This window comes from Tauraco erythrolophus, chromosome 5 (genome assembly GCF_009769465.1).
Source record: "Tauraco erythrolophus isolate bTauEry1 chromosome 5, bTauEry1.pri, whole genome shotgun sequence".
NCBI classification, from domain to species: domain Eukaryota; kingdom Metazoa; phylum Chordata; class Aves; order Musophagiformes; family Musophagidae; genus Tauraco; species Tauraco erythrolophus.
This window is the reverse complement of record NC_141469.1, coordinates 30,333,001-30,346,781: the sequence shown is the minus strand read 5'-3', so window position 1 is coordinate 30,346,781 and position 13,781 is coordinate 30,333,001.

Here is a 13,781-nt window from a genome sequence, read left to right as displayed (position 1 = left end):
CTCGTTTCTCAATGGAAGAACTGACTGTGCCGTGAGCCTGCTCCGACAAGAAACTTCTAGTTATTTTTCAGCCCATTCCTGGGATGGAGGCAGGGCTGGAGAAAGTGTTGGCTGCGGGCAGGGTGAGCCTTCCAGGGAGCAGCGACCCTGCGAACCTCTACCCGTCGGGGTCCCCCTGTGCCCAGCTCTGGGAAAGCCTTCTAGGTTTCTTCTGACTCTGGCATTGATGCTACTTTGGGCTGTTCTTCACAATTTGGGTTGGTTTATGTTTAGCTGAGCTGCTACTTGCATGAATGTTGGGGTTTTGTTGGGTTTTTTTTCACTTGAATTGCACTACATTTTCAAGGAATTATATTTTTAAGTTTAGGTTCTGATTGGCCTCAAAGCATGAGCATCTAAAAATTGAAAATTAAAACCTAAAATGTCCAAACAGCGATCGTCACTGCGTGGACAATTCATGTTTCATCTCATCAAACAGCTTTCCCACACAGAGACGTAACTGGTTCCACCTCTTCATCCAAGTGCCTGGACATCGCTGCACGTTCCACAATGGGCTTTACATTTCATTTCTCTCAATAATACATTACAGAGTGACACTAGCCACTTTCCATCCCCTGAGGGTTTCCTCTGGATGAAGGAAATATAAAATGCCTGCTAGAATTTTGCTGATTCCCAAGCCCTCCACCCTTAAGTACTGTTGGATGACAGTTGTCCCACAGTTTTATAGCAAGATTTTCTAGCCCATCAAATTCAGACATGAATGGCTCACAGTAGATAAAACCCTACTGAGAAATGTGGATTGTCTACGTGTGTGCAGCTCTTGGATATAAAACATGCCTAATTAAATCCTGGAAAATTACATTCTCTGGTTTTAAGTCCAGAGAATTTGTACATGGGCCCAAGATTTCTGGTTTTACGCCTCTGAGCAATCCCAAGATTCGTTCCACTGCCTTCTCTCACATATAATATGTACAATACTGCCTCTCTACACAGCTAATCCCATAGACTTCAGCAAGGTTACTGCTCAGGTAGCTCCAGTACCTTTCCATTTCAGATGGTGCTGGACTCAATCTTAGGAGAGGTGCCAGTCTCTGGGGTCAGTGTTAGAAGCAAAACTAGATCTTTACTAAAATTTTCTGCCCTGATCCAGCAGCTCCAGCAGCTGAAGCAAGAGGCAGAATTGCATCCCTGTTTAGTCTGAGCTCTGCCAATTCCCACCAGTTAGTTATCAAGGCTGGTTTTTTCACTGCAGAATCCAGTAGAACTGGACTGAAACCAACACACTTATTTTCTCATCAAGAATCTGACTGATATTCTAAAATCTCTTAAATTTTCTAGTTTCTAATCCAAAAGCCATTGGGAAGATCAGATATAGTTTGATGGGCTAGATTTTAAAGACATGCTGGACCCTAATAAATTCTGCTGCCTTTGGTTAAGATTCCTGAGGCAATAATAACGGAAGCTGTAAAAATATGTCCCTTATGCATCATGGCTTTACGTCAGGAGTTTACTGCTCTAATCATTAACTAGCCTGCTGCATTATCTATGAAAATTGCTCTGTAATATTTATGAGATGTGACCTTTGTTAATTCAATGTTACAAAGTGTTGGATTCATTCTGTTTGCAAGTGGAACAGATTTCCAAATCACTCTGCAATTAGTACAGTTTGATCTCTCTGCATGGGGCAGCCTTCTACTGAAACAGCAGGATCGCTGTCAGAAATGAAATGTATTTTCCATACGCCTGAAAGTAAGGCTGTAACACCTGCTTGCACTACATCATCTTTGGCAAAAGTAATTGCTGAATGAATATTCCCAATAAGGGAAAACACTAACCAGGCTTAGAAGGCTTTTTGTTATGAGAAATACCTCAATTTTTTAAAAAAGAAATGTATGTGGCCAAAAACGTTTGCTATGTGTAATATCGTAAGGGGAAACAAAAGGAAACAGGACCATCTCAGGCTGAAATGGGCACTATTAGCCACTCCGCAATAGATACAGATAAAGCAATTGCAAGTGACAACAGGAAGATTCAGGAGCCCAGTGGAGTCAAGATGCTTTGGTGTGTGATTCTCCAAATCACTCCCAAGGCCGCCATTAAGAGGGGATTGTAAGGTCCCTCCCCACCTAAAAAGCCCATCTTCCTGATCCAGCTAATGCTACCATGAATTTCTAATTCTCACAGTTGTACAGGACAACCTGTACCACTTCAGCCTATGTGGTGTCTTGGAGGAATGAAGTTTCATTGGAGCAACAAATATGCAGGACAAGCGTCATGTAGTGAAGCCATGTGTCACGGTTCAGTAGCAGATCACTAGGAGTGTGTAGTATCCGTAGCATTAACATCATGTTTTTCTGCCCCCAGAGCTCTGCGTGGTCAGTGTCAGCACTCCATTTTCAATACAGGGTAACCAACGTTCACGCTGACCAGGATTGCCCCATATGACACACAACATCGTGAACAAACAGCATCTTCTTGTCCCTGCGTTAGTCCCCTGAGCTTGTCCACTAGCGATGGACGAAACTAGAGTTTGGTTTGATGAACCAAGTTAATCTCTGATGAAATCTCTACATAGACTTGTCAGAGATACCCATTTGGCCCCGTGTAGATCTGTTCTATTTTTCTCTAGTGTGACATCTGACTGTGTTTTCCTTTGCAGGAAACAAACATCCTCTTGGATAAAGCAGAGAATGGAAAGCCACAGAGCCACCACCCGCACGCTCTGCTCCCAGCGTGGGAACAGAGAGGGAGGCTGGGGCAGAGCTGGGACAGGACGGACAGCAGGTCCTTGTCCAGGAGAAACTGGTGCAGCTGCCCCACAGAGAGCACAGCTCTGCAGCTGCTCCAGCCTGCTGGGCTTTCACAGGTCAAGGAGGCATCTCAGGAGGAAGGTGCTCAGGTCCTCACGACAGTCCTGCCTTTCAAACTGGTATTTTAGCTCAGTTTTCCCAGGTATGAAATAGAAACAATATTAACCTACAGGACGTCAGCAGTTTGATGTGAAGGCAGCAGCACAGGCTGCAAAGAGAAAGTCCTGACCATGCTCTGCTGCCAGAGTCAATCCTCCACGGGTCATGATTTGGTCCTCTGTTGGTTTTGGCTGGGATAGAGTTAGTTCTTTTCACAGCAGCTACTATGGGACTATGGTTTGGATTTGTGCTGAAAACAGTTTTGATAACACAGGGATGTTTCGTTACACAGAGCCAAGGCCTTTTCTGCTTCTCACTCCACCCCACCAGCGAGGCTGGGGGGTGCACAAGGAGATGGGAGGGGACACAGCTGGGACAAAGGGATATTCGATATCATATGACGTCACGCTTAGCGTATAAAGCTGGGGAAAGAAGAAGGAAGGGGGGACGTTCGGAGTGATGGTGTTTGTCTTCCCAAGTCACTGTTAAGCGTGATGGAGCCCTGCTGTCCTGGAGATGGCTGAACACCTGCCTGCCCATGGGAAGGAGTGAAGGAATTCTTCCTTCCAGTTCTCTCCCCCATCTCAATTTGGGGGGGGGGGGGGGGGGGGCGGGAAGGGGTGTGTGTGAGTGATCTGCTGGGTGGGGCTTAGTTGCTGGCCCCAGTTACACGACAGGTCCTAAGATTCAAAGCTGCCTGCAAGCCTGACCAACAGTGCCTGACGAACCTCCCCTTTCCCTGTGACCTTGACAATGTTCCTGGTGAACAAAGGAAACGAATGCGAGTGGTGCCTGTGAATGACATGGGTTTCTTGGCATCTGGCTGAAAATTGTGGCACACGTTCCCAGAACTCACCAGAATCGGGGAATCCTCCTTCCTCCACGTCACTTTGTTGTCCCTCAAGGGAAACGAAAAAATACAGACGTCTGAGCAGGAAGAGAGCAAAAGAGAAGCTAGAGTCACGTACAGGCTGTTGTGGTGATATGGGAAGCGGGAAGAAAATGGGCTCCATCGGTACCAGTACCATGAGCTGCAGCATTCCCTGCTAGCGGCTGTGGGGAGAGGGACCCTCTGACAGGGTCTCCTTGCCACCAGCCCACCCCAGCCCACTCTGCAGGCACATTTCTTTGGATGCCTTTTCCTTTTCCCAAAATTGTTACTGAACACAGGAAAATTTGGAAGGGGTTAAATCATACGCTGTGAACCAGCAAGAAGAAGATTTGAGAGTGAACGCGTGAAACCAGAGAGAAGGGGAACAGGCAGCTGCTCTGATGGGATGTGCTCAGCCCCTCCATGTGTCCCAGGAACACAAACGTGCCCTGCCAGCCACAGCGAAGGCAGCAGGACGGGCAGCAACCGCTGCGCTCAGAAGGTGGGGGGGAAATGGCACGGGCACAGCTGCCCTTCAGCTTCCTGCTGGGGCTCCATCGCAATAACATGCAGTTATTGCACTTCCATGCACCTGCACTGGTGCAGACTGGATGAAGTCCTTGGGGGTCTGGTTACCCCACAGCTCTGAGGCAGGCACAGATCCAGGGAAAGAGGGAGGCTGCGAGAGAAGTAGTGACCTGGGCAAAAACATGTCTAGAAATCCCCAGGCTCCTGCTGGAGAGCAGAGGTAGAGCTAGGTTCCTCCCTGCTGAGCTGAGCAAGTTCATCTCTGCAGCAACTCAACACAATGTTTTCTCTTTTCAGGATTGCTCCATCAGACAAACGTTTCCTGCTACTGTGTCCTTTCTCAAAGATGGGGCTATCTCTACCATGCACTGCTGTCCTCTTCTAGCAAACACACGTAAGTGTGCTGTGAGAGCACCAAGCATCTTTGTAATGTCTATGAGATCCCAACATTCATGGTGTGAAATCCCCACTCGGTTTCAGGTCTTCTTAGCCTTTTTTTTTCAGCAGCTTCAGTACTGTTGACCTTCTGAAGGTTTAGGACTTTCTACTTTTTGCATAATTAGGAAATTGAGAGCTGTGGTTTATCTACTTGTTTCCTGTGAAACACAAAGGGCCTGACAGATTGGGGAGGTGGTGCAAGGTGGGGTGTTAGATAAGGCTGCCTAGAGAGTACAAGGGTGAGTTTGCAACATCGTGAGGAGAGATTTTCCCTGGGTCCCATTGGTATAAAGAGAAGACGGCAGCCACATTTGCCTGTGGCTTCTGGGAAGCACCCCTCACACCCAAGATGATGTGCTGCAGCTTGCTGTCACTGTAGCTGTCAGGCTGTGGTTCAATGGCCATGGCAGTCCTCCTCTCTGGCCAATGGACACCGCAGTGCTTGCCGAGCACCCTCTCTTCCTCACCAACGTCTGCAACGCTTTCTGCCATTCAAATCCTTTCCTACATTGCAATGCTTGCCATAGAAGTATTTTGTTGACTGGGAGGCATTTCAAACAGCTGTGACAAGGAAAGGGCACAGTGGGTGTAAGGGATGGTCCATCCATGAAGATAAGTACCTGAAGGGGGCCTACAAGAAAGCTGGAGAGGGACTTTTTACAAGGACAGGGCAAGGGGCAATGGCTTTAAACTGAAAGAGGGTAGATTTTGATTAAATCTAAGGAAGAAATTTTTTACAATGAGGGTGGTGAAACATTGGAACAGGTTGTCCAGAGGAGTTGTGGATGCCCTGTCCCTGGAGATGTTCAGCATCAGGTTGGATGAGGCTTTGCGCAACCTGGTGTAGTGGACGGTGTTCCAGGGGCATTGGAAACAGATGATCTTGAAGATCCCTTCCAAACCAAACTATTCTATAATTTGATTCTATGATTCTATGCAGGCAGCACTGATGGAGAGGTTGGTGCTCCCGACCCAAGCTGTCCCTTCCTGTCCAACCTCAGCCCTGTCACTTGCCTGGGACTGCCGAGCTGGGGAAATGGCAAGCAGGCACAGGGCATGCCGTGATTGACGAGTGCTCAGTTTTGCAACCAGCTTTCCAGCTGCCAGAAGGCGGTGAAGTTCCTGTATGAAAATGTTTTCAGTTGAATATATCATAAAAAGTAATAATAGATATTTGAAGATGTAAACAGTAGCTTATTTCCTCCGGCAAAAAAAAAAAATCACAATTACAGCCTTTGCGTGTCATGTAGCTGTTTACTAACATGTAACATAACTCTAGGGATCAAAAGTGGGGGAAAGAAACTGGATTAAAGGAAACGTGGGTTTTTTTAACCTAAAGTGTTCTCTATAAAACTATTATGCTGAGAGGATGACTAATGTAACCAGTGTGTGTTTTGAAGCGTGTCCTGAACACTTTTTATGCTTTCTGAACACACAAAGAGAAACCCCAGGAGAGAATTAGTTTACAAATCTGATTAAGCATAGTGCCTAAGTAGCAAAAAGCATCATACAATAAACAGCAGACTCCACAGGTAAGCAAAGCTTTAAAAAAAATAAAACAAACATACTCTACAAAAAGCCAGATGTGTGCATTTTGGGTAGTTTAATGTGTTTGATTAGATATCAAAGGTAGAGACAATGAAAGCAGAAGTCATGCTGAGGTATTACTTCTGACCTCTTCTTCATTAAGCCGTCATATTGCCTGTCCAGTGTAAAGCATATATCTCAATTTGGGAAGCAAAGGCAAGCCTGTAAATAGAGGAATGAGTCATAAGATAGGGGTTTTCTCCCTGATGTCAAGACAGACTTATAGTGTGATCCTCGGCCAGTCACAGTGGAGTAAGTTGCGGTGGACCAAGAACCTGCCATCTCCCAGGGGTTTTGTCCCCCACCAGACGCAACCTATTCCTCCACCGTGGACCCACACAGTTGGGCCAAAATACCCCAGGACCGACTCTTTCCCCTTGCGTGCAAGAACTGCACTGTTTCACACAAGGCCATGACAAGGTCCTGCCCCAGCCTCCTTTGGCACAGGTCCCAGCTACCTGAGTCTCGACAAAAGCTACCTTTTGTATGGGTTGTGTCCACTTTCGTTCATTCGTATTTATAACGCAGTTTATGATAGCATTTCAGAAGTGAGCAGTACTACTGGTCAGCAATCGGAGTTTACCTGCCTTCAGGGACTTCCTGAGTGCACAGGAGTTTGGACTTTAATTACAATTCCTTACAGCTGTAAGTCAGGGGTGCCTCCAAACTCCAGACAGATGTTTAATGTAAGTTAAAGCTTTAAGTGTCATCAGTGCACCTCTGACTATTACAGCTATCTTTTTATATATGGGAATATACTTCTAGTAATTTTCTCACCCCCTGGGATAACTGCCAATATACATAACACTTTTAAACAACTCTCATCATTTCATTCAAAAAGAGGAAGGTGACAGAGTGATTTGGCATGACTTAAACTTTCCCATGTGAGCTAGTGAGTGAGTGAGTGATGATATGCCCTGCCCTAGTGCTGTCGTGGCAGTCGTCTGATATGGGTCCACTTTCCACCATCCTTAGCACATCCAAATGGGAGGCAAAAGTGAAAATCCATCCCTGTGTTACACTGGTCCCAGTGAAGAGAAGGAGGACTATTTTGTGGCGAAATCCCTGAACTAGACTCGAGGTATCCAAGTTACTACAGGTATCTCATTACCTCTAGTAACAAGGTCTGGGAATTTCTCTGTATTTCTACTTCCCTCTCCATAGGGAAGATTTATTCATAACAACTTTCTCCTACCTTTGCCTGTTTTCTCCATGTTGACTGTAAGGTCTTCACATTAAAAAATGCTCTGTTACTGTGTGCAAATCATCTAGAGTAGTGGGACCTTAGTCTCCTGTAGATACCAAGAGACCAGAAACAATGAAGAAGATGTGAAGAGCTGCCAGTGTCCTGATGAGTTAGAAAGAGGAGAACCCATTAAGTAATGCCCTGAAACTTCTTTTCTGTGGGCTTGTAAAACATACACTCACTCACACAATGCAGACACTGTCAGCGAAGCAGGAAGTCGTGTCCTCAGCATCGAGCCTCTGTGCTGTAGCTGCAGGGAGTCCAACACCTTGGACGTGGCTCAGGCGGAGAATCTGTGTCACATGAAAGGAGAGGAATGGAACCAGCGTGAAACCATCGGCAACAAAGGAAGGCGAACAAAAACAGGACAGACGGGATCAGAGACACAGAGCCAAGTATAAGGCAAAAAAATAGACCTTTGGAAAGCTGGAAGGAAAACAAATAAACCAGGTTAGTTAAATTCTCCATCCTGCCCTCAGTTTCTTCCACCTCGCTTCCACCTTGTTACTGAAATTTTCTACCAATGCTAAAATCGGTGCATCGACACAAAGGACGTGGCACCCCATGTGACACTTGCATGGTAAAAATCTGCCTGAGGATGAAGATTGCCCTTTGTAAATTTTGCATTTTGCAGACACCATATTTAGCAAACACAGTGCTGGGTGAGTCCCATAAGGCTGGGTCCTAACCACTATGTGCTACAGCATCTTAGATTCTGGTCCCTAAACAGACAGAGCAGCCTAAGCCATATTTTTTTTTGACCGCAAGGTTGCTTTCAGCAAGTTGTGCCTTTTGGAGCCCATTCCTTTCCCCCTCCACTCTGTCACAGAAGCATTTTGGGGTTGTTGAGCAAAGATCTTCCCTTTGCTGGAATTCAGTGCCTCAAGCAAAGCACCAAAACCAACACTCGGCTTGAAGGTTTAGCTGGGAAGTATTAGAGGGAAGCACCACGTACGATCATTGTTGGCCAGAACCACGCAGACTCCCACCCAAAATCCCTGAAAAAGGTATTCACTAAATCAATTCATCCACACAGTGATAGTTAGAGTCTGCCAACACTTACATGCTCATTAGCATGATTGATTTCCCATTATCTAATTAATTACTGCAGATTTAACATTTTCACATTACCTGCTTTGCCATTTGTTCAAGAATAGCAAATGGCCCATCATCACAAGGTGATGGCGCTGAATTTGTCTTTGTTTTGTACTTTGCATTTTTCCCCAAATTGGTGCAAAATTCCAACCAGGCAATGGCAAGAGCAGTCCAGGAGGTCTTCAGACACTCCAACCCCTGCCCGAGGCTGAAGCCAAATCTCACAGGGGCTTCTCATGCTGGAGGTGCTAAAGGCTCCCCAAGTAACGAAGCCCAGAGCCTCGTTGTCCTCACTGTCAGAACATTTTGCTGATATCCGACCTCCTTGCTGCAATTTAAATGCATTGCTTCTTCCTCTCTTAGATGCTGTGAAAGCCAATGATTTCCTGCTTGCACTAGCTTTTTTTTTTGCATAAGGAAGGGAGCTTGTTACAGTCATTCTGCCTGACTCTTCACTTGGTTTCCGTACTTACCCCAATAAAAGAGAGTGGGAATTTGTACTTGCTTTCTGTGGAATAAGAGACTATGTAAGACAGTGTGAAATCAAGCTCATAATTTTTTATTCTAAACCATACGTTACAGATACAGTTCCTATAAAGTGTTCATTTAACATTCAGTTTTATTTCTCCATAGGAGTAATTAGCTTGCAATGAAGAAAATCATTTAATTAGGCGCACAACTGATTAGAACCTGGTGCATAGCCTATCGAAATAAAGAAGATACAAATTGATTTCAACATGTTTTGGGTCAGACCCAATCTTCCAAGGCAAATAGAGAGATAAGACAGCATCTGCTGACTATTCACCTGCCAAGTCTTTGTGCTGATCTCTAATTTTAGGTCCTGCAGGCAATTGTCCAGGTTATTTACCACCTGGGCTGTTCTGATCTTCTCTCAAACGTTTTTATTGATGTACGAGCTCTCTTATCTCCACCACAGTAATACCAGCTCGTATAGTTATACTAGCAGTATGAGGTTCAGGATCAATACTCATTCCTCCCTCATTCAGCTGAAGAGCATTTTATTTACCGAATTACTAATATATATTAAGGGCCTGAACTGGCAAATCTTGACTAAGCAGTCTAAAATGGGTGAGTTGGACACGCTACAGAATTGCAGAGTATTATCATTACTGTACAATATGGGATGCACCTACAATCTTCTCGTCAGAGATTCACTTGGATCCATCACAGCTAATACAAGTAAGTGACGGAATCCTGTGGCTGGTAGTAGATTTGCACCAGTCTCATTAGGCATTAACTTTTCCCTACTATAAACAGAACTCAACAATTTGCTTACATACTTACTGCAGGCCTATAAATATGTTATAGATATCCATTCTTTGATAAACAAAAATCTGCTCTCCCACATATGTATGCACATAGCGTGGCTCCTGGAGAGTGGCTGTGTGAAGAGACATCAGGAGTCCACCTCTAACTTCCTTCTCATCTCAGAATCTGATTTACCCAGTTTACAACTCACTTGATTTTGGATGTCCAAGCACCCAGTTGAGCAATCTCCATGCTTAAATTTGTAAATATAACTTTTTCTCCCTTGATTCCTCACTTGTAATAAATATTCTATAAACTAATGGCAGCTCATTACTTTGTTGTCCCCATAGGATGCATGAACTCATTCTTCCATATCTAGATGGATTTTCAGACCAAAGAGCAATACAAATTTGTTGGAGTTTCTTCCTATAAATTCAGCAACATGATTCACAAATACACAGGAAGCAGGCACCTTGGGTAAGAAAATGTTTTTTTTTTTTTATGTTCAGAGGATAGATGCCATTAAGACTGTGTTACCACTGACTGATCTTATTCATACAGCCCACAATTGCCTCCCTGTCCTCTTAAAGTGGCTATTCTGTTTGCCAAAGGCAGACCGATTTCAGCTCCATTTGCTAGCACACGTGCACAACCCTGCTCTGTTTCTCGCTCTGTCCTGGACTGCAGCAGTAGTGCTAAGCATCGAGGCAGTTTAGAAGATGACCGCAGTGAGGTAGAACATCCTTTTACTGCTGTATGATGTGCTCATATCAAAGTTACCTAACAGGAAGGTCTGACTGCAAATTGTATCGGATAGAGGAGAAATGTTTAATTTATCAGATCATTCAAGCAGTGGCCTCAAGCAGATGCCCATGCCCCCAACAAGCACTCTAAGACAAAGTGGGTCTGAGTCATGGTTTCTTCAAAGCTTCTTTGCACTGCACTAGTCTATGTATTCTGTGGAAGCTTAATGCAAGACAAATGTACACAAGGCCCCTTTCCTACGCCAAAGGAATGTAGTAAGGCCATAACATGTCTGAGATTCAGATCCAAAGTCATATAACAAATCCTTTCTCTGCAGTGTATCATAATGCCGACCACGCCAGACTGGGGACTGGGACACCTAGTCATCCTCCCAGCTCTTCCCCTGCCTTTGCTGAGTGACAGTGGCCAGTTGTTTCACCTACGTCTCATTTCTTTTTTGTCTTTTAAAATGAAAGCAGTGATACCACTGCCTTTCATAAACTGCTTAGAGCACTGCAGCATCAGTGAAGATTTTTAGGATGACATTATCCAAAAGCTGCCAGGCATGGTTTAGGTAAAATAGAGTTGAGACGGAGTAGGATGATGGAGTAAATCAGTGCCTCTCAAGCTTTTCAATCTATGCTTCACTTCAATCAGTTAAGAATAATTTCATGCCTGATCACAGAAACGGCCGCAGGGCCTGGCGGCAGGGTACTGCACGTCTCGCTGCTCAGGGAGTGCTGGTGCAGAGGGGCATACGAGGTCCCTGCAGCCAAACTCTCAAGGACGCTAAGATATAAATGTTGTCTTTCATAACACAGCAATTAACAAGAAATCAATGTTATAAGAGACTGGCATTGAGTTTGAAGCACTGGTTTTTTCAGATTTGACTTTCGAGGGTGTCTGTTCCATAGCATTCCATAAAGCCTCACTAAATCTCAAACAAAACCAGGGGAAATTCAATTGTTTCGGGAAAGCTAGTGATTCAAACAGTGCAGCAAACAACTGGTCAAGAGCAGGCAGCAAGCTGGACTAGCGAGTATCACGTAGAGAGCCCACCAACCCAAATGCGTGGAAGTCACTCAGGTCCATAGGACCCCACAGTATCTATACTATTTGTTGTTGTGGTCCTTGGACCAAGGTGCTCTCCAGGCCAACACCTGGGTACAGTTCAAGGGGTATGACAGGCTGAGGACCAATCCAGAAGATACTTTGGATGAGAATGCTCAGACGTGACTCCTCCACACTTGCAGCCTTCCAGTACTTAAAGGGGGCCTACAGGAAAGCTGGAGAGGGACTTTTTCCAAGGGCATGTAGTGATAGGACAAGGGGAAATGGCTTTAAACTGAAAGAGGGGAGATTCAGATTAGATATAAGGAAGAAATTTTTCACTCTGAGGGTGGTGAGGCACTGGAACAGGTTGCCCAGAGAAGTTGTAGATGCCCCATCCCTGGAAGTGCTCAAGGCCAGGTTGGATGAGTCTTTGGGCAACCTGGTGTAGTGGAGGGTTTCCCTGCCCATGGCAGGGTTATCTCACATAACCTCAGTTTTAAGCTCTGAAAGCAGCTCTCTGATGGGCTGCCACACATCTTCAGGCACTTTGAACTTAAAAAAATCCACCCCAAGCTAAAAGCAAACCACGCATAAAATAAAGTGATGACTAAAAGCCACACAGATGTGCACCACTAGCAGCCCAGAGGAGATGCAGAGCCAAGCAGCTGCAGTGACATCTGCCATCTGAGATCAGGGATGGAGAACGGTGTTTGGCCCTACTTTATTTGGCAGGGTAGAGGTGGTCAAAGAGTCTCAAATAGGGCTTGGGCACTAACAAAATTGTTACTTCTGAAACTTCTTTCTATTCCACTTTCAGATGTTTTGGTTTCTGCATCTAGGATAGAGTTAGTAATCTGAATCACAGGTGAGATGAGAAATTAAATGGGATTTGAGATGCTGAGACAGGGAGCTAAAACTTTTCAGTGTCAGCTCTGAGCGCAGATCCTCTCCTGTGTGGGAAGGCAACTAACTCTTTGCTAACTACCTAAGCCTTGCAACACCCAAGGAAACAGGGGGATGGACTCCAAGGCACGGTGAAGGAGGTTATTTCCGGACACGGGGGTAAGATGCAGTAAGAAATTTAAAAAGACGGAAGAAAGACACATGCGGTAGCTGCAATGAGCCAAATCTGGGAAGTGTGGAAGGCCTAATTATTTCTTTAAGACTGTATGTGGGGAACGGTGAATGAAGTTGCCTAAATTATGGATTCTCAACTTCAGAGCTCTGCCCTCATCACAGCTCAGGGCAGTCAGCAGTTCTGATGTCACTGATCTCATACACCATGTCGCACCACAGGACGGATTTTGGAAAAGAAAGGCATAAAATTTAAACATGTAAATACAACCACTTCAGTCACGAAGTGCAGGCAGTGAAGAAACTGCCAACAGTTCAGGTTTTGGGGTGTGGCTGCTGATGGCTCTCTCTTCTGCTTCTAAATATGAAGTTTTTCAAACTTCACCATGAAGTGACGGCTGCCCCTTATCACTGAAGGCCAGCTGTTTCTTTAGCACTCAGCTGTTCCTGCTGCTTGTTCGTAGAAATGGAAAAAAACTATTTAAAGACAAAATCTGCAAAGCCTTTGAGCACTCATATGTCTCAGAGCCCGTCCTTCAGTTCTTAAAGTAATTCGGTTGATCTTCTTTCACATCCATTTTACACCTCTGCTCCCACGCTGACACCACCAAAGCTAGTCCTGGTTCACTGGCACACAAAAAAACAGATCCAGAACAACTCATTCTAGGTATTTTAGAAGTTTTTATGGTGCCTTCTGAGAAGGACTGAGTTGAATTCACTCTAGGAGAAATAATCTTGGTAAAACTACTCAGTGGTCTCTAAGACATTGTTGCACACTGTACAGAAAGCTCCTTCGATGCAACTACAGGTAAATGTGTGTCTGCACTTGTTTGGTATGAACCAACCCATACACTGTCCTTCCTAAATGCACGTGGGTTTATTCGGGATTTCATCAGCAGGGCCTCTGTGGTGGTGGTGGGGGCGAAGGGAAGGTGGTTACACACCTGCTTATAGTTCAAGCAGACTA